The 21,132-nt window shown below is 33.7% G+C and overlaps 1 protein-coding gene and 1 long non-coding RNA gene across 2 annotated transcripts in view; one reads left to right on the top strand and one right to left on the bottom strand.

Moving 5' to 3' along the window:
* The window catches only part of rst (irregular chiasm C-roughest), a 72,753-nt gene that overhangs the window by 41,456 nt on the left and 10,165 nt on the right, over nt 1-21,132 (top strand). The window lies entirely within an intron of this gene.
* LOC142232107 (uncharacterized) lies at nt 18,774-19,590 on the bottom strand. Its single transcript, XR_012721028.1, has 2 exons — nt 19,285-19,590; nt 18,774-18,953 (listed from the first exon to the last, which is right to left on the bottom strand). It is a non-coding gene; the product is annotated as an uncharacterized LOC142232107 (long non-coding RNA).

Here is a 21,132-nt window from a genome sequence, read left to right as displayed (position 1 = left end):
AAGTTGTCGCTGTTGTTGCTTTCGTTTTGATTTCATTCCTTCTTGGATACTACATGTTTTTATCACCTAGTGAGCTCGTCTACATTTCATTTGAGATTAGAGTTGCCAAGTTTTTGTAAATGTTGTTCAAAGACTTGAAAGCAAAATACGTTTCTCTTGTCTGTAACATTCACCCTAAGAACATCCTATGAGGGAGAGGGTAACATTAGGCTTGTTTTTTAGTACTGAATTAGAGGTGTGCGCGTGAGGGAGTTTTCACGCACGCTCACGCACGCTCACAAATTCAAAATGTCATTCACGCACGATCACGCACGCCTGTTTTAGAATTGCTCACACTCACGCACGCTCACGAATGAATTCGTAACATTCACGCACGATCACGCACGCCCGTTTTTGAATTGCTCACACTCACGCACGCTCACGAATGAATTCGTAACATTCACGCACGGTCACGCACGCCCGTTTTGGAATTGCTCACACTCACGCACGCTCACGAATGAATTCGTAACATTCACGCACGAAGGTTTTTATTGATTCACGCTCACCCAAAATCCTGCAAAGATAAACACACACGATTGCAGAATAGTGACTACCGCACGCTCACGACGGGATATATCAACTCACGCACGTTCACGAACAACAAACTTATTCACGCACACTCACGTTTCGAAAAAAAGCTACTCACGCACGTTCACGAACAATGAAACGTACTTCCACACACTCACGATTCATAAAAAAACTATTCACGCACGCTCACGATGTAAAATGCAACTCACGCACGTTCACGACTATTATACTTACAAAACAAACGAAAAAATGTAATTCACGAATGAGTACGAACTTAAAAACTTACTCACTCTCGCTCGTGATACAAATGAGCTACCCACACAAATTCGCCAAAATATTTCTAATTAAAAATCTGAAGTTGAAAACGTACTCAATTAAAAAATTAACAGATACAATTAACATTTTAATCAAATCAAAATATAAATTCAATTAAAATTTGGATTGATTTTGGCCGAAAAACTTAATTAATTTTTAATTGAGGCAATCAATGATTTATAGTGTTATTGTTTACTTATTTTATTTTTTATTATATTATAATTACATATATTATAATTATACTATATAGAATTATTTTTTTTACATCTAAGCCAAAATTTAATGAACCAATGAAACCAATTATTTCCGAAAATTATTAATTTTGTATTTGGAAGTATGTTTTCAATTTAAAATTGTAAAAATGTTCAATCATTATTATACCCTTCACCACTACTGTGGTACAGGGCAGAGATGGTCTGTATCAAACTTTTTTAGGTTTGCGACTGTCGCAAAGTTGTAAACGTCGTAAACGTCACATACGCGTCGTAAATGTAGAAAAAGTAACAAAAGTCGCAAACTGAAAATACTTTAGTCGCGTCAGCTAGGCGGCGAATTCGATGATATCCAAGACGATGGTATGTGCGAAGAAGTTTCAATTCTTAGGAATGTTCACAATTTTCGGTTTTAGTCCCCACATTTTCCCTATTGCCTTTTGCACGAGTACAGGGTAACCGTGGATTTTCTCGTCCTTTCTTAGCTTTGAGTTCAGTCTCCTGTCCAATATAACCCCAAGGTATTTTGCACACTCACCAACGGGAATTTCGATACCACCTAAGAAAATAGGCTTGAACATGGGAAAACTTTCACAAATTTCTGCAGAAACTCACAGCGAATGCTGTCAAACTAAATTAAAAAATGTTCAGGATTTCTTCTATTCAAAATTTGGTTTTCTACAGTAGGTTTACGACTTTTGCGACATACGTATTATACCGTCGCAAATGTATGTCGCAAAAGTCACAGTTTGTGACAGGCCAACCCTGGTACAGGGAATAATAAGTTTGTGCATTTGTATGTAACGCCAAGAAGGAAAAGTCTGAGACCCATCGTTTAGTACCGATCGTCTTAGAATTAAATTCTGAGTCGATTTAGCGATGTCCGTCTGTCTGTCTGTCTGTCTGTGTTGGTGTATTTTTGTGTGCAAAGTACAGCTCGCAGTTTTAGTCCGATTGTCCTAAAATTTGGTATAGGGTCCTGTTTCGGCTCAAAGACGATCCCTATTGATTTTGGAAAAAATCGGTTCAGATTTAGATATAGCTGCCATATATATTTTTCACCGATCTGGTCATAATTGGCGTGTATATCAACCGATGTTCCTCAAATTCCGTACATCCGAATATTTTATGAGTCTCGAAAAACTTGCCAAATATCAGCCAAATCGGTTCAGATTTAGATATAGCTCCCATATATAGCTTTCGCCCGATTTACACTTATTTTCCCACAGAGGCCAATTTTTTGCTCCGATTTAGTTGAAATTTTGCATAGGGAGTAGAATTAGCATTGTAACTATGCGTGCCAAATTTGGTTAAAATCGGTTCAGATTTAAATATAGCTCCCATATATAGCTTTCGCCCGATATGAACTTATATGGCCCCAGAAGCCAGAGTTTTACCCCACTTTGCTTAACATTTTGCGCAAGAAGAACGTGAATTTCATCGTGAGCGTGAATTTTTCGTGAATGTGAGTTTCTTCGTGAGCGTGAATTTTCTCGTGAGCGTGAATTTTTCGTGAACGTGAATTTTTTCGTGAACGTGAATGTCATCGTGAGTGTGAAGTTTTCGTGAATGTGAATTTCTTCGTGAACGTGAATTTCTTCGTGAGCGTGAATTTTGTCGTGAGCGTGAATTGTTCGTGAATGTGAATTTTTTCGTGAACGTGAATTTTGTCGTGAGCGTGATTTTGAAAAAAATTTACTCACGCACATTCACGAACAGAATTTGATGTTCACGCACGATCACGCACGACACATTTTTGTTCAGTCCCATTCACGCACATTCACTTGATTTGGTCAAAATTTCATTCACGAATCACGTGACTCACGCGTGAATCACGCGTGTCACGAAAATTTCGTGTCACGCGCACACCTCTATACTGAATACCCAAGCCGTGGCGGACTAACAGAAACCAGAGTACTAATTTATTCAGGACATGTCCAAAAATGTGCAACACTGGCATCAGCTGTTTAATAATAATCACAGAAAAGATTCTTACATTTTTAGTGTATGAAGTGCTCAAATAATAATAATATATATTTACTGCTGTGTTTATTAATGAAACTTTGTCACTTTTAATTTCATATCATTCGACAAATAAATTACAATAAATTGCTATTGTGAATCAAGTAAATGTAACTTTATGAATCTGGCAACACCGACGTGATTTGCACATATAAGATATTCTAGATAGAAAACCAATTCAATGATGTTCTGGATAGCTCATACAAATGTTGCATCGAGTACTAAACGAAAACAGACCTCCTATTCTCTCATATTTGTCTCTTGTAACCTATGAAGGATTACTCCTTGGTACACAGAAAATCTTTTAGTAAATCAGTAAATCTGTTTTAGTAAATCTTTTTAGTAAAATTATTTATAGTGGCGAGCCCCCTTATATATTCAAGAGGTTAAAGTTCGCTCGATCAAATCGAGGAAGAAAAATCATCCAATTAAGATACAAATATTCCAGATCTGAGCAGCAATTTCTGATATATGCGATCCGTCTCTGGAACAATCTCCCTACAACAATTCAATTAATAAGCAACGCATTGATTTTTAAAAAATAATTAAAATCACATTTAGAATAATCTTATTATTATACAATCTTGATTAATGTGTATATTTGTAGCATTTAAAATCGCAACCATTTTTATTGTCATTCATATCAACTATTAAATACAATTAATGTTCATATTTAATGTTACATGTATTAAAATCCATTTATATAGTTCCCTTTTTTTATTTTTGTATCCAAAAACCTAAAATAAATTGTTAATCGACTTAAACCTTAGTGCTGTCATATATAAGATTTAATCTTGTTGTACTAAGGATCACCAAAATACGAATAAATAAATAAATAAATCAGTAAATTTCCGACAGTTTAAGTACGCAATCTCAAAGATTCATTTTTTGCCGATAAAGCAGTTTATTTTTTCTGTCTAGGTTCCTATATGCAACCCTTCGCATAAAATGTATCATTTCCAGTGGCTCATCTGTACAGATATCGGTGTCATGTTCAATATTAAAAAATTGCATACATTCACAATAGTAGTTTATTGTTAATAATTATTATTGTGAATGGGGTTTCAGTCAAAATGGATAATTATTATTGTGAATGGGGTTTCAGTCAAAATGGATAGCTCATACAAATGTTGCATCGAGTATTAAACGAAAACAGGCCTATTCTCTCATATTCGTCTCTTCGTCCTTCTTATAACCTATGAAGGATTACTCCTTGGTACACAGAAAAAATGTCTGTTATTAAACTTTTTTCAGTAAACCAGTAAATTTCCGATAGTTTAAATACGCAATCTCAAAGATGAAATAACATTTAAATCAGTTTTCCTTTTTTTGTCGATAAAGCAGTTTATTTTTTTTCTGTCTAGGTTCCTATATGCAACCCTTCGCATAAAATGTATCATTTCCAGTAGCTCATCTGTACAGATATCGATGTCATGTTTAATATTAAAAAATTAACGTTGCATACATTCACAATAGTAGTTTATTGTTAATAATTATTATTGTGAATAGGGTTTCAGTCAATATAAAAATCAAACGCAGAATAATCAATTACAAATTTTTAGTTGGATTATTTATTTATTTTTTTAATTGATGCCGTTGAATGATACCGCCATATTTGGTTTTGAAACAATTTGGCAACTCTATTTTTTGCATTTACAAGTAATTTAGCGAGGCTTTCTTCAAATTGATACTGGTGATGGAGTGCAAAATGAATGCAACTGATGCTAAAATGAACAAATTTTTACTGCAAAAACTGTTTTTATTTTGTTTTTCAGTAAATTGTTTTTATTTTAAGAAGGCTTTATACAAATCTCAAAAATGAATTAAAATCCTGTTCAATTTTCACACGAGTTAGTTCATTTTTTCTATAAAACAGTTTTCTTTTTCTTCTATTTAAGTTCCTATATGCGACACTCGCTTAAAATTTATCGTTTCCTATAGCTCATCTGTTGGATATTACAACATAAACGTTTCGTCTATTCACAGTAGCAATTTATTATGAATAAGTGTTATTGTGAATTGGATTTTAATTAAAATAAAAATCAATAGCAGGAAAAATGTTAAATTAATTAAACATTATTAATTGGATAATTTAAATTTTTTAATAGAATGATTTGGTTTTGAAAATTTTTGAATTATCGAATCTCATGGCAACTCTTATTTTCTCTTAAACATTTACAAGTACTTTAGGTGTGCTTTCTTCGAATTAATACCTCGATGATGGAGCGCAAATGTGAATGCATCAAAACGAAGTAGTCATTTTCATTCCATTGATTTTTTTTGTGATGTCCCCCTATACCGAAAAATTGTTGCCATGTCTTCATATCTGTGCTCATTTTTTTGCTCATAGTCCATTTTATTTTGATATTCTCCCTTCTTGACCAACGAAACATAAATTATCGAACATGAATAGCTATGTAGTCAGTCAGTCAGTCAGTTGTTCGAGTATAGTTTTTGATCAAAACTAAAGTATGAGGAACATGCATACCTATCTACCTACCCATGTGTTCAAATATCAATCAGTTTGTCTGATCGTTGTCCAATGAATCTGAAGTAGGTTGAAACTGCTGCCGTTTCGTTGTTCAGGTGTTCCACAAAACTTGATTTTTATTCACTTTAAAGAGTTTTTTTTTTTTTTGTTAATTTAAGGTCTTCTTTGTTTCATGGCAGGCTGGGTTATTGCTTGTCGCCGCTGTTTTTTTTTTTTTTTCTTTTGCTCTTTGTGGTTACTTTAAGCCATTAAGGATTTCTCCCCTACATTATTTTGTATTTTGTGATAATAATAATAACAATAAGGTATTTATTGGATGAGACAGTGAAAATAAGAAGTGGTGACTTTAACCAAGGAGCCCCCAGTATGGTATATCATTAAAGGATTAATTATTATGACTCCTAAGGCCAAGTGGTAACGCAACAAAAAAAATCTCTTACAATATTGGCATGAAATAGGGTAGCAACTTGCCAAACAACTCTTTTTGTTTTTTCGAAGAAAACAGGTCCTTATTTTTTTTTTGGCCAGGATTACTGTGGTCAACAGCCGCCGCAAGTGTTTTCTTAGTCCTTCATACGAAAAAAGGAGTTTTCAAAGACTCTACCGCAACGAGTTTCAGTCAAATCATCAAGATGCCTTATAATTTTTACATAATTGCTGCAACCCTCTTCCAATCGAAGAAGAAAGGCCTGCAATGAGCACATTTGGTATTTAATAATAGGGCTGACATTTATCTTTGATTTTTTCTTAAATGATATCTTCTTTGGAAGATAATGGTTTCGAACTTAGGCATCACACCATGATCATGATTAGTCAAGGTTTGTGAAGATTTCTTGGAAGAGCTTTCAGATTTCATCTAACTTTAATAATACAACAGAGTTACGGTTTCATTTTAATGATGTATTAGCGAAATGGACCTGAATGATTATCGAAGATTTTGCCATGAGATATGATAAAACTGACAATTCATTATGTTTGTAAAGACCAACGAACTTTATCTGATGTTTTTGTTTCATAGTGTTATTATAAAATAAACTTGAATCCAAGAAACTTCCCTACGGGAAATGGATCAACCACAGAACCGGTACAGGACTAGTCCCTGGTGTGTATGGATCAGTACCAGTTCTGGTCAAAATGTATGGAAGGGACCGGTCACTTTATCATGGGTTTTGTCATTGACGGGGTAAATTTACGTATTGGTACGCGTCTTGGACTCACCCAAAGGACACGTTCTGGGACAATTTAGCAGGAACACCCCATAGACAGGTCCTCAGGAACCAGTCTCGGACAAACTCTTAGAAATCTGTTTCAATTTGGGCATCCCAATCGAACCCGAATGAAAAAAACAACTTTTAAAATATGTCGAACAATAGGTTATTCTGATAATTTTATTTCACTAAATGTGAAAATGCTTGATGAGTACGAAAATAAATAAATTACGACTATTTAAAAATTGCTACTAACTGGGGCACATGTACCAGTTCTGTGATAGGTCCGTCAGTGGCAATTTGCACTAATTTCCCATAGGGTTTATATTAGTATGGCACACCACTCGACCTCTTCTTAAAAACAAAAAATATTCCATTTCTTTATTCTCCCTATCTAATATTAATATTACATCTTTTTGGATTATAAAGTAAAAAACCTCTTTTAATTGGTTTCGGATTATTTGTTACGATTGTGACCTTTCAAAATAATATGGGGTGTGCATAATAAGTCAGTTATTGATATTTTATTCAAATTGACATTTAAAGTGGTTCAAAATGAGATCACCGTAAAATTCTTGTTTTTGTTTTAATTTTTTGTGTGAATAAATATAACATGATTATAATTAAGAAAAACAAAAGTGGTGCAATTATTTTCAACAAAACAGGCTTTTTGCTTAAGATTTAAAGTATATTAGGTTTGTTAGTAAAACGTTTTAAGAATAAAGAAATCTTAATTTTACAGCCTAGTCGAAGATGACGGAAATGGGTGTGCCACAAAAAAGCAAACAAATTTTGTTAGGAGTTTCTCCATCAGTAAAACGTATGAGAAATTGGACTATATGATTTTTTTTAAGAACATCATTAATTCGTAAAATAATTTGTTTGGCTTGGTTTCAACACAGAAAGAAGATTTCATTAAAATTGAACAAATGATACTTTTTCAATGACATAATGAAAACATTTCATATAGATGCAAATTTTTATTAATTGTATGAAATGTTTCCTTGTTTAATAGAAAATTCATAATACAAACGAAAAGTTTAATTGTACTAATACAATTTTTCCCAGCAAAAAAAAAAAAAAAACGCCAAAAAAGTAATGAAAATTCATTTTATGGATATGAAGTGGTGCAAAATTAGCACAGAAGCGATGAATTTAAGGGATGTCCACTTTTTTTAAAAGCCTCTACACGGCATCATGCAATCTGCATCTCTTCTTAAGGTGTGATTCGAATTCTGTGTTTTACATGTGAATAAAACATGTTTGCGATAATTTTTAAGATTTTTATATCCTCCACCATACACTCAAAAAAAGTGAACTCTCTATTTCACTAAAGCCATATTAACTTTATATTAGTTCATAGAATCATTATGTTTGGAAAAAGTTTATTTTAGTCCAATAATTTTTTGCGTATGTTAGTTAAATGAACTAATAAACGGGAAAAAGTTATACACAAATAAAGCATAAAGATTTCCTAATTTCGTATTTCTTACAAAATAGTTAATTATTTCTTAAAATTTGTAAATTTTACCAGAAATGTGTCCATCATGAACTTCGTATGTCACTAAAGACATTCTTGCAATTTTGAACTCCAAGATTTCTCTTAAAACTACAAAATTTTCTTTAACTACTGAAAAAATGTAGTTATGTCTAATAAATTTTCTTGAATTTGTCGAAAAATATTTACTTATTTTTGCCATATCGGAGTGATGCCAGCGCTTATAATACCGTTTAGTTAAAATTTTCTAAAAAAGTTCCAAATTTTCTAAAATTAATCGAAAGTTATCTTTCCTGGTGGGTTTACTGTTTTTTCAGTGTAGGATGAGGGTATATTAACTTTGTCACTCCGTTTGTAACACATCGAAATATTGCTCTAAGACCCCATAAAGTATATATATTCTGGGTCGTGGTGAAATTCGGAGTCGATCGGAGCATGTCCGTCCGTCCGTCTGTTGAAATCACGCTAACTTCCGAACGAAACAAGCTATCGACTTGAAACTTGGCACAAGTAGTTGTTATTGATGTAGGTCGGATGGTATTGCAAATGGGCCATATCGGTCCACTTTTACGTATAGCCCCCATATAAACGGACCCCCAAATTTGGTTTGCAGACCCTCTAAGAGAAGCCAATTTCATCCGATCCGGCTGAAATTTGGTACATGGTGTTAGTATATGGTCCCTAACAACCATGCAAAAATTGGTCCACATCGGTCCATAATTATATGTAGCCCCCATATAAACCGATCCCCCGATTTGGCTTTCGGAGCCTCTAAGAGAAGCAAATTTCATCCGATCCGGCTGAAATTCGGTACATGGTATTAGCATATGGTCTCTAATGACCATGCATGAAATGGTCCACATCGGTCCATAATTATATATAGCCCCCATATAAACCGATCACCAGATTTGACCTCCGGAGCCCCTTAGAAGAGCAAAATTCATCCGATTCGGTTGAAATTTGGTACGTGATGTTAGTATATGGTATCCATCAACCATAATTATATATAGCCGCCATATAAACCGATCCCCAGATTTGACTTCCGGTGCCTTTTGGAGAAGCAAAATTCATCCGTAATGTGAAATTTGGTAGTATATGATGGTAGTATATGATATTTAACAGTCATGCCAAAAGTGGTCCATATCAGTCCATAATCATATATAGCCCCCATATAAATCGATCCCGAGATTCGGTTTTGGAGCCTCTTGGAGGAGCAAATTTCATCCGAGTCAGTTGAAATTTGGTACATTGTGCTAGTATGTGGCCGTTAACAACCATGCCTAACTAGGTCACATAAATCCATCCCCACTCACACAAAAATTGGTCCATATCAAGTTCATAATTGTATATAGTCTCCATATAAGCGACCCCCATATTTCAATTCTGGCTCTCTACCACGTATGGACTAACTCACAATTTAGAAAACGATATTAAGATGCTTTAAGATACCACAACCCAAGTAATTCGATTGTGGATGACAGTCTTTAGTACAAGTTTGTATGCAATCCCTGGCGGAGGGTACATAAGATTCGGCCTGGCCGAACTTACGGCCGTATATACTTGTTTTTTATTATTTTTAATACCTCAAATATTTTCAAAAATTCACCATTTAGACAAGATTTATAATTTTTTTTGAGAAAATTTAAAAATGTGTACCATTTTAACATGAAAAACCCATTAAAAATATAAAAAGAGGTACTTTAGAACTACACTCAAAAAAAATGAACTCTCTATTTCACTAAAGACAATTTAAAAACAACGTTAGTGTTTTAGTTCATGGAATTATTATATATGGAGAAAGTTTCGTTTACTCTAATAATTTTTTGTGTACGTTAGTTAAATTAACTAAAAAAACGGGAGAAAATTATACACAAATGAAGTAAAAAGTTTTACTAAATTCATACTTTTCACCAAATAGTTCATTATTTCTTCAAATTTGTAAATTTTACTACAAATTCGTCCATCATGAACTTCGTATGTCACTAAAGACATTCTTGCAATTTTTAACTCCAATTTTTTCTTTCAAACTACAAAATTTTCTCTAACAAGTGTATAAAAATAATTATGTCTTATAAATTTTCTTGAATTTGTCGAAAAACTAATTACTTATTTTTGTGATATCGGCGTAATGTCAGCGTTTGTAATACTGTTTAGTTACAATTTTCTAAAATTATTAAAAATTTTCTAAAATTAACTAAATGTTTTCCTCCTGGTAGATTCAGTGTTTTTTCAGTGTACTTACCATTTGTTTGCTGGGATCATTTCCTTTATACACGTAGAGAAGGAATACGATAACCCTAAACCTGTTTCAAGAGCAAAAAGTTATTTTTGGAAATTTTTGTAACAAAAATGTTGCAGTAATCAGATACATTACTTTTTGAGAAAATAACATGTTTGCGACAAACATGTTTCATGTACCCCGTTCAATAATAACATTTTGCTCTTGAACCATATTTTGGGTGATCATTTTGCTTTTGTGGGCATATTATGAAGCTTTTTTCTATCAGTGGATAGAACATAACATAATTTCCCATTTGGTTACCTGACTCTTCAGTGAAACTACAAAAAAAAACTTTTGATTGTTGACCATTTAGTTAGGATTCAGTTGGGTCCTTCACTAAAGAAATTTTCAGAGAGAGCTAATCCACTTAGTATCGGCACTGCAAAAAAAAACTTGCCCAGTTCCGAAGATTTTAACCTTTAACCCTTTAATTATTTTGATATTGATTCTTTTAATCGGGAAATATCAAAGTCCTTCAAAACGTGTTAACTGCAACTTCAGATTCCTATTTCAAACTCGACTTCTAATATGAATTATGCCCTTTTTAAATAAAATATAGTAAAATACTTCATCCCATGATGCCATGGAGTTCTAGTATAAAGTCACCGGTTACCTTCCAGTACATTGTGCATTCTTCATCGTCAAACCCAGAGTTCTCGGCATCTTTCTCACATCTTGGACTAAAGAAATTTTAGCAAGACTGCCGAATTGTTACCAAGAACGTTGGGTGCAAGAAGATGGGGCAATAAAAACGTGATGTTAATCAATAGAGCGTACCTGGACAGAACACCAAGCTTGGAATCGCGACAGTTTATCCCTTAGTATCACCTCAAAAGTTTTTAGAAATATTTTCTGTTAAATTTAAGTTTTTTTTTTATTTTTTCCTTATTTATTTCCCAATAATTTTATTCCTTTGTTTCATTTTTGATTTACTGAAAATTTCCATTATTTTGGGCTTGTCCACAACTCAAAAATTAACTTTTGTTTTAGCATAACTGTGTCATTTCTGGTTATTATGAATTTATTCGTTTTCTGTCTTTAGTTTTTTTTTTTTAATATAAAACTTTTTTTTCATCCAAAATAAACATAAATTATTGTCAGCACTCAATGCTAGTTAGTTGGGTTTTTGAAAACGCCCACACAGTTTTTGATTTCAAATTGTCTTGTCAAACGAAAACTTCGTTAGGACCACCACCATCATTGACATCGTCATTGCCACCATCACCATAAGATCAAATCTAAACTCCTAGTCACCATTACCACCACCACCACTACCACAATCGCCATCGCTATCGAAAGCCATACAGACAGGTCAAGTAACATGTTATGGTGATCGCCAACCATTTGACACATTGAAATCTAAGTCTTAGACAAAAATCGAATTTTAGAAGAAAAAAAAACCTGACGGAAATATGCGAGCGTAGGCTGAAATCTCTTATCTTTACTGCGTTTATTATTACGATTTTATGGCGCAACCCTCGGCCAAAGTGTGAATTTCATTTACATTTATACAACTTTTTTTTTTTGTTTTCAAAAATGATTTTATGAAAAGACTGTTCCATAAAGAATAAATGTAGCCATAGTGGAATGGTAGTATAGACAACAAGTTGATGCTGGAAGCCAATAGAGTAGAAGCTTAATACATTAATCTTCTTCAACTCTACGACGATCAACTGAAATCCATTTGACAAAAAGCCACAAAAAAACGCATATTATTAAATAGCTTTTCCTAATCTAATGGCTATGCCCTATGGTAGGGTATACAACAAAAACTAGTTTATTTTTTTTTTTTAAATTTGGCTAATGTCAGCTTGACCAAACCATCAACTGTCATAATGTTTTTTCGTTAATATGGCATAAATTATCAGATTACTGTGTAAAATGTAAATTGCTATTCACAACTGCGTCTTGAGGAAATCTCTGGCAAACTCTATACCAATTCAAAACTCTTCTTGTCTTGTCTCTAACACAAAAACCAAAATAATAATTTATTGAATTTTTAAATAAAATCGAAATGTTATGGCGCTTAATCTTTACCAAATGTAGGATAGATGAATAGACTCTAACCAATTATTATTATCCATTATAATGGCTGAATATGCTTTCGCAAATTCACATTTTTAATACTATAGCCAAGCATCACAAATGATCTACAAAATTAAAAAAAATCAATTAAACTTTTTGCCAAATATGGATTTATTTGAGACTTTCTAGAAATCTTTGTTTCTTTGATAAGTTATGGTACATATTGGCGCCAATTTATGGTCCAATAACAATTAAAATTAAATAAATTAACATATTTAATAAAGTTGTAAAAATCTGCAAGAGTCTTTTATCCACTCACTATTCATTGCATATTCAAAATATTTGTGAAATCAAAGTTTATGGAAAAGTTTTTAAAAATGGCAAACTACAATATAAAGTGTTGAAAATATGTAATTAACCCTCTAATGCCCAATCCCGCTTTTAGGCAGGCTTTATTTAATAAGGAAGCTTTTAGTAAAACACATCTTAAGACAACAAAAATGGGTAAAATAAAAAGAAAACTTAGTTTAAACTGTTCAAGAGGCTTTGGAGCATATACTGAAATTTACCGTATAAATTTTTCTTGTTTAGTTTTCTTGCCTTTGTGTCGTTAACATTGAAAATTTAATCAGCTGGCAAAAAAATTGGGGCATTAGAGGGTTAAATTAATTATATATTAAAAAAAATCTCCTAAAAAAGGAAGAAAAGTAGAGTAGAGATCGATTTGGTTGAGGCTTATACAGTCAGCTTTCTACTAAATTTTATTTAAAAAAATTGTTTAAGAGTGCCTTTCATGTATGCTTTCATATTTACGATTTCAGTGTTTGGTGTTAAATCTCTATTTAAATGTAAAAATCAGATATAAAAAAATTACACAGTAAAACCTTTCTTAAACATAACAACTTTGTACACTGTATTATGACGCTCACTGTGTATATCATCAAGCTCACTTAGGAATATTCGACGCTCATGTACCTTTCAGACTACAAGTTTATTTGTACAGCTTGTTGGCGATTTTATATAAAACTATGAGAATCTTTATGTGTCTGCTGTTGAACTTAACAGGTTGGCTAATAAGTCCCCGGTCTAACAAAGAAAAACACATTTTTTTTTCAAAATTCGTTTTTATTATTCCACCTAGTTCCCTTCAAGAGCGATACAACGATTATAACGACCTTCCAATTTTTTGATACCATTTTGGTAGTACTCTTTCGGTTTTGCCTCAAAATAGGCCTCAGTTTTGGCGATCACCTCTTCATTGCAGCGAAATTTTTTCCCTGCGAGCATCCTTTTGAGGTCTGAGATCAAGAAAAAGTCGCTGGGGGCCAGATCTGGAGAATACGGTGGGTGGAGAAGCAATTCGAAGCCCAATTCATACATTTTTGCCATCGTTCTCAATAACTTGTGGCACGGTGCGTTGTCTTGGTGGAACAACACTTTTTTCTTCTTCATATGGGGCCGATTTGCCGCGATTTCGACCTTCAAACGCTCCAATAACGCCATATAATAGTCACTGTTAATGGTTTTTCCCTTCTCAAGATAAACGATAAAAATTATTCCCCAAAAACAGAGGCCATTACTTTGCCAGCGGACTTTTGAGTCTTTCCACGCTTCGGAGACGGTTCACCGGTCACTGTCCACTCAGCCGACTGTCGATTGAACTCAGGAGTGTAGTGATGAAGCCATGTTTCATCCATTGTCACATATCGATGGAAAAACTCGGGTGTATTACGAGTTAACAGCTGCAAACACCGCTCAGAATCATCAACACGTTGTTGTTTTTGGTCAAATGCGAGCTCGCGCGGCCCCATTTTGCACAGAGCTTCCGCATATGCAAATATTGATGAATGATATGACCAACACGTTCCTTTGATATCTTTAAAGCCTCTGCTATATCGATCAACTTCATTTTACGATCATTCAAAATCATTTTGTGGATTTTTTTTATGTTTTCTTCGGTAACCACCTCTTTCGGGCGTCCACTACGTTCACCGTCCTCCGTGCTCATTTCACCACGCTTGAATTTTGCATACCTATCAATTATTGTTGATTTCCCTGGGGTAGAGTCCGGAAACTCATTATCAAGCCAAGTTTTTGCTTCCACCGTATTTTTTCCCTTCAGAAAAGAGTATTTTATCAAAACACGAAATTCCTTTTTTTCCATTTTTTCACAATAGTAAAAGTTGCTTCACAAAATATGCTCTATCTCACAAACTAATTGACTTACCGACGTCAAATTTTGACACGAATCATTTGAAGTTTGGTACTATACAAAAATAATATGCATTTAATACTAGCGACGCCATCTATGTGTCAGACCGGGGACTTATCAGCCAACCTGTTATTAGGAGTCAAATCTGTGTTTTACATAAAATTCCCAAAAAGTTGGTCAAATAATTTTATATTATGAATGGCTCAAAATAAGACCCAAAATTTTGAATGCGACTTGATTTCATAAAGAATTATAAATGATCCTCCAAAACGTGTTCAAACATCTATTTATTGAGTTCCAACCAAGAAATTAAAATAACACTCCCATTTGTAATCACATTAATTGTGGACCCTATAGTTAGGATTCAGTTGAGTCCTTCACTAAAGAAATTTTCAGACAGAGCTAATCCACTTAGTAACGGCACTGAAAAAAACTTGCCCAGTTCCGTAGATTTTAACCTTTAACCCTTTAATTATTTTGATATTGATTCTTTTAATCGGGAAATATCAAAGTCCTTCAAAACGTGTTAACCGCAACTTCAGATTCCTATTTCAAACTCGACTTCTAGTAGCAATTATGCCCTTTTTAAGTAAAATATAATAAAATACCTGATCCCGTGACGTCATGGAGTTCGAGTATAAAGTCATCGGTTACCTTCCAGCACATTGTGCATTCTTCATCGTCAAACCCAAAGTTCTCGGCATCTTTCTCACATCTTGGACTAAAGAAATTTTGGCAAGCCTGCCGAATTGTTGCCAAGAACGTTGAGTGCAAGAAGATGGGGCAATAACAACGTGATGTTAATCAATAGAGCGTACCTAGACAGAACACCAAGCTTGGAATCGCGACAGTTTATCCCTTAGTATCACCTCCAGCCTACGGATCTATAGTACAAACCAATAATCGATTTTTCGATTATTGACTTTTAATCAAAAATCGATTTTCGATTATTATTACCAATCAAAAGTCGAATATTCGATTTTTCATAATCGAATTTCATAAAAATAATGTTTCCAAAAAAATATTCGATTTTATGAAATCTATTTGTCTTTTTTTGTGAGTGTTATCAATAACTGTTGGTAAGAAAAATTAGTGTTCCAGTCAAACATGTTAATTGTTTTTAATATATTTTTACAATGTTCAAGGAAATTGAAAACAGAAAGTATTCATTTCCACCAATTTTATATTTTATTTAATTAAATAAGAATTTTAATTGTTAGTGGTAATAGATAATAGGTACATTTCAATTCAATTGAAATCAATGAATAGAACATTAAAATCGATTTTTGATAGTCAAACTTGAAAAAATAATTGAAAATCTAAAATCGATTTTTGATAGTCAAAATTAAAATTAGTTGAAAATCTAATATCGATTTTGCGATTATTTTTATGTTAATAATCGCTTTCGACTTTGTTTAGATATGCATGCCAAAATTCGAATAATCGAATAATCGATTTTCGATTTATAGATCCCTACTCCAGCCCGTTTCCAAAATGTTGACAGTAAGGTCACATTTCATTGTCTTCATTCATTATCCACCAAACTAAAATAAATGCAGAGGCATTCTGTTCAGCTTTAAGGAGGAATTAAAGCCGAAATATGGTTACCGACAGAGCTACAAGTTCGTTTCGATTATATCTCTGGTCGGGTATCTCTAGGTACATACACATTTATCTCTCGCATCTGAACTACAATCCAGTATGATTGCCCAAAATGCGACATCACTTGGAATTTCTTTGCACGCTCCGCCGAACTTTCATACCTGACACCAGAATCCCCATGGATTTATCCGTTTATAACTATGGGTCTTAGGCCTGGTACAGTGGCAGCCCTTTTTTCTCACCCTCACTTAGTCCATGCAGCCTATTGCGCTCTTCTCTCTGAGTGCTGCCTGATTCCATGCTTGTACTTGCTAACCATTGCTCCCTATACTGAAGAAGATATGACGAAGAATTGTGCAAGCCGCATCTTTGGCTCGGAATCAAACCAATTTTATAATTAATCTTTAAGAGACGAACAAAATATTTAAATAAAACTTTTGTTTTGAGTGTAGAGGCTACAACAATCTGAAAACGGGTAAAACTACAAGAGATAGGCCAAAATATGAAAAAATATATAAACTAACCGCCCTTAAATAGATGTTCTCCATTTATTATACCCTGCGCCACACTGTGGAACAGGGTATTATATATACATGAATAACTTCTATTTATGGTTGCCTAATTTGCAGTTACGAGTTTGACATATTCCTAATTCTCATTCAGATTATCTATCCGTAACTCTGAATAGATGTTTTCAATGATTGACTTTCCGAAAGGCTTCTAATTTTTTCAAAACTACTTCACCAGAAACCCATTCATCTTAGAAATCCCAGGAAATTTGGGTATTCAATTAAAGAAGCCAGAGTTGGCTACTTTTCCACAATGCATCGATGCAATACACCTGAGAGTAATACCTTTTATGTGTACCCAGGGCAAGTTGCTTTCAGGTTACATGGTAAGAAAGTATGGCCTTGGTGAGGAAATTTAGTATGATGGGGGTCGGGGGATAATTTCTTAACTTTATGGCATTTTTCTTGGTATTTTAGACATGCAGACAACATACCCAAGAAAACAATTAATTTTATGAATTGTTATTACAATTACGCGGCTTTGGTCACAAAACGAACAACAATGTATACCACGGAGGCAACGATGGCAATCAACCACAAATTTTTGGTGGTTTTATAGGCTATAGGTTGTACCTAGTAGCAAATGCAGTAGTTTGGGGCTCCAAATAGGAAGCAGAGTAAGGGGGGTGGGGAGGTTACCAAAAGCAGAGCAATTTGTTTCAAATCCGGTCATAGAATGCGTGTACTTGGACTTTTATTCATTCCGTCTTTCTTTGTATTCATCCATTATTGGTGGAGTTGGGGTTTCTTTATTGTACTTTGTTATTATTTTTCGTGGTATTTACCTGAAAATTTTATTTCGGTCTACAGGTGTTCTCTTAGATATTTTTCTCACGCATAGCAGCATATAGAGCTACTGGCTAAGGCCTAATGCTGCTACCACAATCTGAAGTTGTTCTTGGTGGGTAAGGAATTTCTCCCAAGTTTCGAGACAACCTCAACAATCAAATAATAACGATTTTCCAAGCGGCAAAAGATAAACGCTTTGTGTCGTTTTGTATCATTGCCTGACGGAAACTACAAAATAGATGGATTACCTTACGGCACCTCTAGATCTGGGTGATAGTTAAGCAACGCGTATTGTCCCTAGATGTTGATGAACGAGTGTCGGTGTATGTGTGTTTATGATGGCTAATGTATCAATCCATCTATACATCCTCATCACATCCATCCATCTATCCATCCATTTATCTACATAGTCATCCATATGAACCCATTCACTCTGTTCACCTAGTCTCTCATTCATTCATTGGTTAGATGGTTAGTTAGTTTGTTCGGTTTCTCATTCATACATTCCTTCATTCATTGCCGTCAACAACGACAATAACTTGGTCTCGATTAAAGCCACATTATTAGTGGGCTTCCGTTTCTGTGGATGCAAAGACCTAAGCCTGAAGAAATTAAAATTCAGGCGAGTCAAAAGGAAACCAACAATTCAAAGAAGAAAAAAAAAAAGATGTAAAGAAATCACAACTAGGGTTGTCGTGGCGAATTTTGGGATTTTTTTTTTTTTGCACACAAAAATAATGCTATCCTCTGAAATAAAATTGTAGACCAAGCGAGTTTTATTTTATTGGTAAAGATGACAGTTAAAAAAGGCTGAAAATAGAGGCTAACGTTTTTTAGGAGTTTGCAATTTGGCGAAAATTTCAAATTATAAGAAATACTTCAAAGCAAAAAATATTTTCATGATTAAAAAACTTCCAAAATTTTTTCCTGCATATTTAGGGATAAAAATTAACCATTCTACATAAACTAAAAATGCTCAAAATTAGATTAATTTATCTTCCCAATCGACAATTGATAGAAATTTATTTATTATAACTTACTAATTTTTTTTTATAGAATCTCCATAAAAAGTTGGAATGATTTTTGGAGTACAATGATTTCTTCTTTAATTTCCCCAAAATCCCTACAGACATCCCTACATCCAACCAAAGAAGATAAAAACCTAAAAAAATAAGAAAGAAAAAAAAAACGAATCATTCAATGCAATAACAATCTCAGAGATTGTATTCAGGTAAAGTCGTCAGTAAGTGGTTGTGACTGTGGCGTATTTTCAACTGAAAATTTGTTATTTCCGTTGCTGTATTTGTCTGTTTAATTCCTCCTCGTAGCATTCACAGTGAATTTTCTTTTGGCAGCCACGTTTCTATGGCTAATACTGATGCTGCTCTGGGGGGTTCCACGATGATAACAAACCAACCACGATTACTTACTTACTACAACTGTATAGAGTCCGTCCGTCCGTCTGTCCGTCTGCATCTGTCAATTCGGCCCACCTGTCTTTTTTCCCATTTCCATTCAAGTTTTTCCATTCCATTTGAGGAGGCAAATTCCTTCTTGGGTTTGAGGTGAAAACCTGGGGCAAATATGAGTGTGGGTATGCGTCTTCTAGCCTCCAAGTTAAACATGGTGCGTTGAGATAATTATGTCTTAATGTTGAATCTTTTGTGGTGTTTGTTTAAAATTTGTTACGAAAATAATACCAAAAATTCCAAAGACAACTTTTGTTAGGTTGTCGTTACTGGAAAGGTATCTTTCCTTCGTACCAACAGAAAAAAAAAAAAACAAAATCAAAAGTTTTTGTCATTAACAACAACAGCAGATAGCAATTTCACACAAATGCTATCTAATGTCGTCTAATCCCCTATATAACAATGTGCATAGATGTTCCCCCCTCTCCCTACCAACTATCACCTGGGGCGACATTCATTCATTGTTCTGTCATCCCACATGTGAGGTGTTACCTTCGGCAAGGCCAGCACTAACAGCAGCTACTAATGAAAAGTACCCTCTAGAATTTTGGGCGTAGTAGCGTTAAATCGCTAAAGAAACAAACCAACTTTCAACTGCTAATTTAAGGCGAATTATAGAAATTAAACCCCCTTCTTGATATGGGTAATTATATCAATGGAATTGTAACCAAAAATGTAAATAGATCTGAAGCACGCAGGTATCATTATGGAGGGGAAAGTGTGTGTGTGTGTGGGTTGGTTACTATAGAGGTATCACATTTCCAAATTAAAATGAATTTCTTTTATTATACAACATGGTTCTTTTGTCACCTCTTTCAAGATAAAAGTTTATCTTGTTGTAGTGATTTTGTCAATTTTCTAAGGAAATTATTCTCTATTATATGGAAGCTTTACAGAGAAAAACAGTTAATGGCGGAAGTAACGGTGTTAATTTGCGATCATTAAATTTGGAAGTTTCCGGTGGGTAGACATGGGAGTCTTTAGTTGAAAATTTCAGTAGTGTTAGGAGGCATACTTTAGTTTGCAGACACATCACATATTCATGGACTGGTCGACTTTAGTTTGTTCAATTACTGACAGCATATCAAACGCACTTTCAGAAAAATCGAAAATTAAATTTTCGATTAATCGATTTTTTTTTTTGTTTAAAAAGAAATAATCTTGCATTGGATTAAAATCGATTGATATTGGCCACACACAAAGAAAATTTCATCAGTGCAATTTTTGGTAAATATAATGAAACATTTTTCATTGCGGTAATGAAAAAAATCATTAATAAAAGGAAACGTTTCATTGATTAATAGAAAATTCGTTATAAAAACGAAAAATATCGTTATATCAAAGAATTTGTTTTAATGTCCCAATTTTAAGAACTTTTCGTTATTACAAGGAAAGTTTTTCTATCAGTGCAAATTTGATATTCTTTTCTGAGATTATGTGTATCATATACACATATCATTTACTTAAAAAATTTGTCTGGAGGTCAAATTTTGAAAAAATCGAAATCCAAATTAAAAAAAAAAATCAAAGGTTGAAAATCGATTTTATCATTCAGATTACAATCGCAAACCCAGAGGTGAGTTTACAAAAGTTGGTAAAAGTGGCAACACTCTTTCCCAGGCAGAGAGAATAAAAACACAAGAGAACGAAAATTTCTCTTCTACAAAAACAACAAATGTCAACCGTATAGATGTCGCACAATGCCTGCAGCGTTACCGACGTTGCGGTCGAAGCGCTATTTTGATAAATTGTTTATAAAGGCATCGGTAGTTATAATTTAAAACTGTCTGCCAAAAAATTTAATAGAATGAAAAGATTTATATAAAAGAACATTTGTTACTACAAATGTTGCAATGGTTAGCATGCCCGCCT

Source organism: Haematobia irritans, chromosome 3 (assembly GCF_050003625.1).
Source record: "Haematobia irritans isolate KBUSLIRL chromosome 3, ASM5000362v1, whole genome shotgun sequence".
In the NCBI taxonomy this organism is placed as follows: Eukaryota; Metazoa; Arthropoda; class Insecta; order Diptera; family Muscidae; genus Haematobia; species Haematobia irritans.
This window is presented reverse-complemented; position numbering and strand designations above follow the sequence as displayed.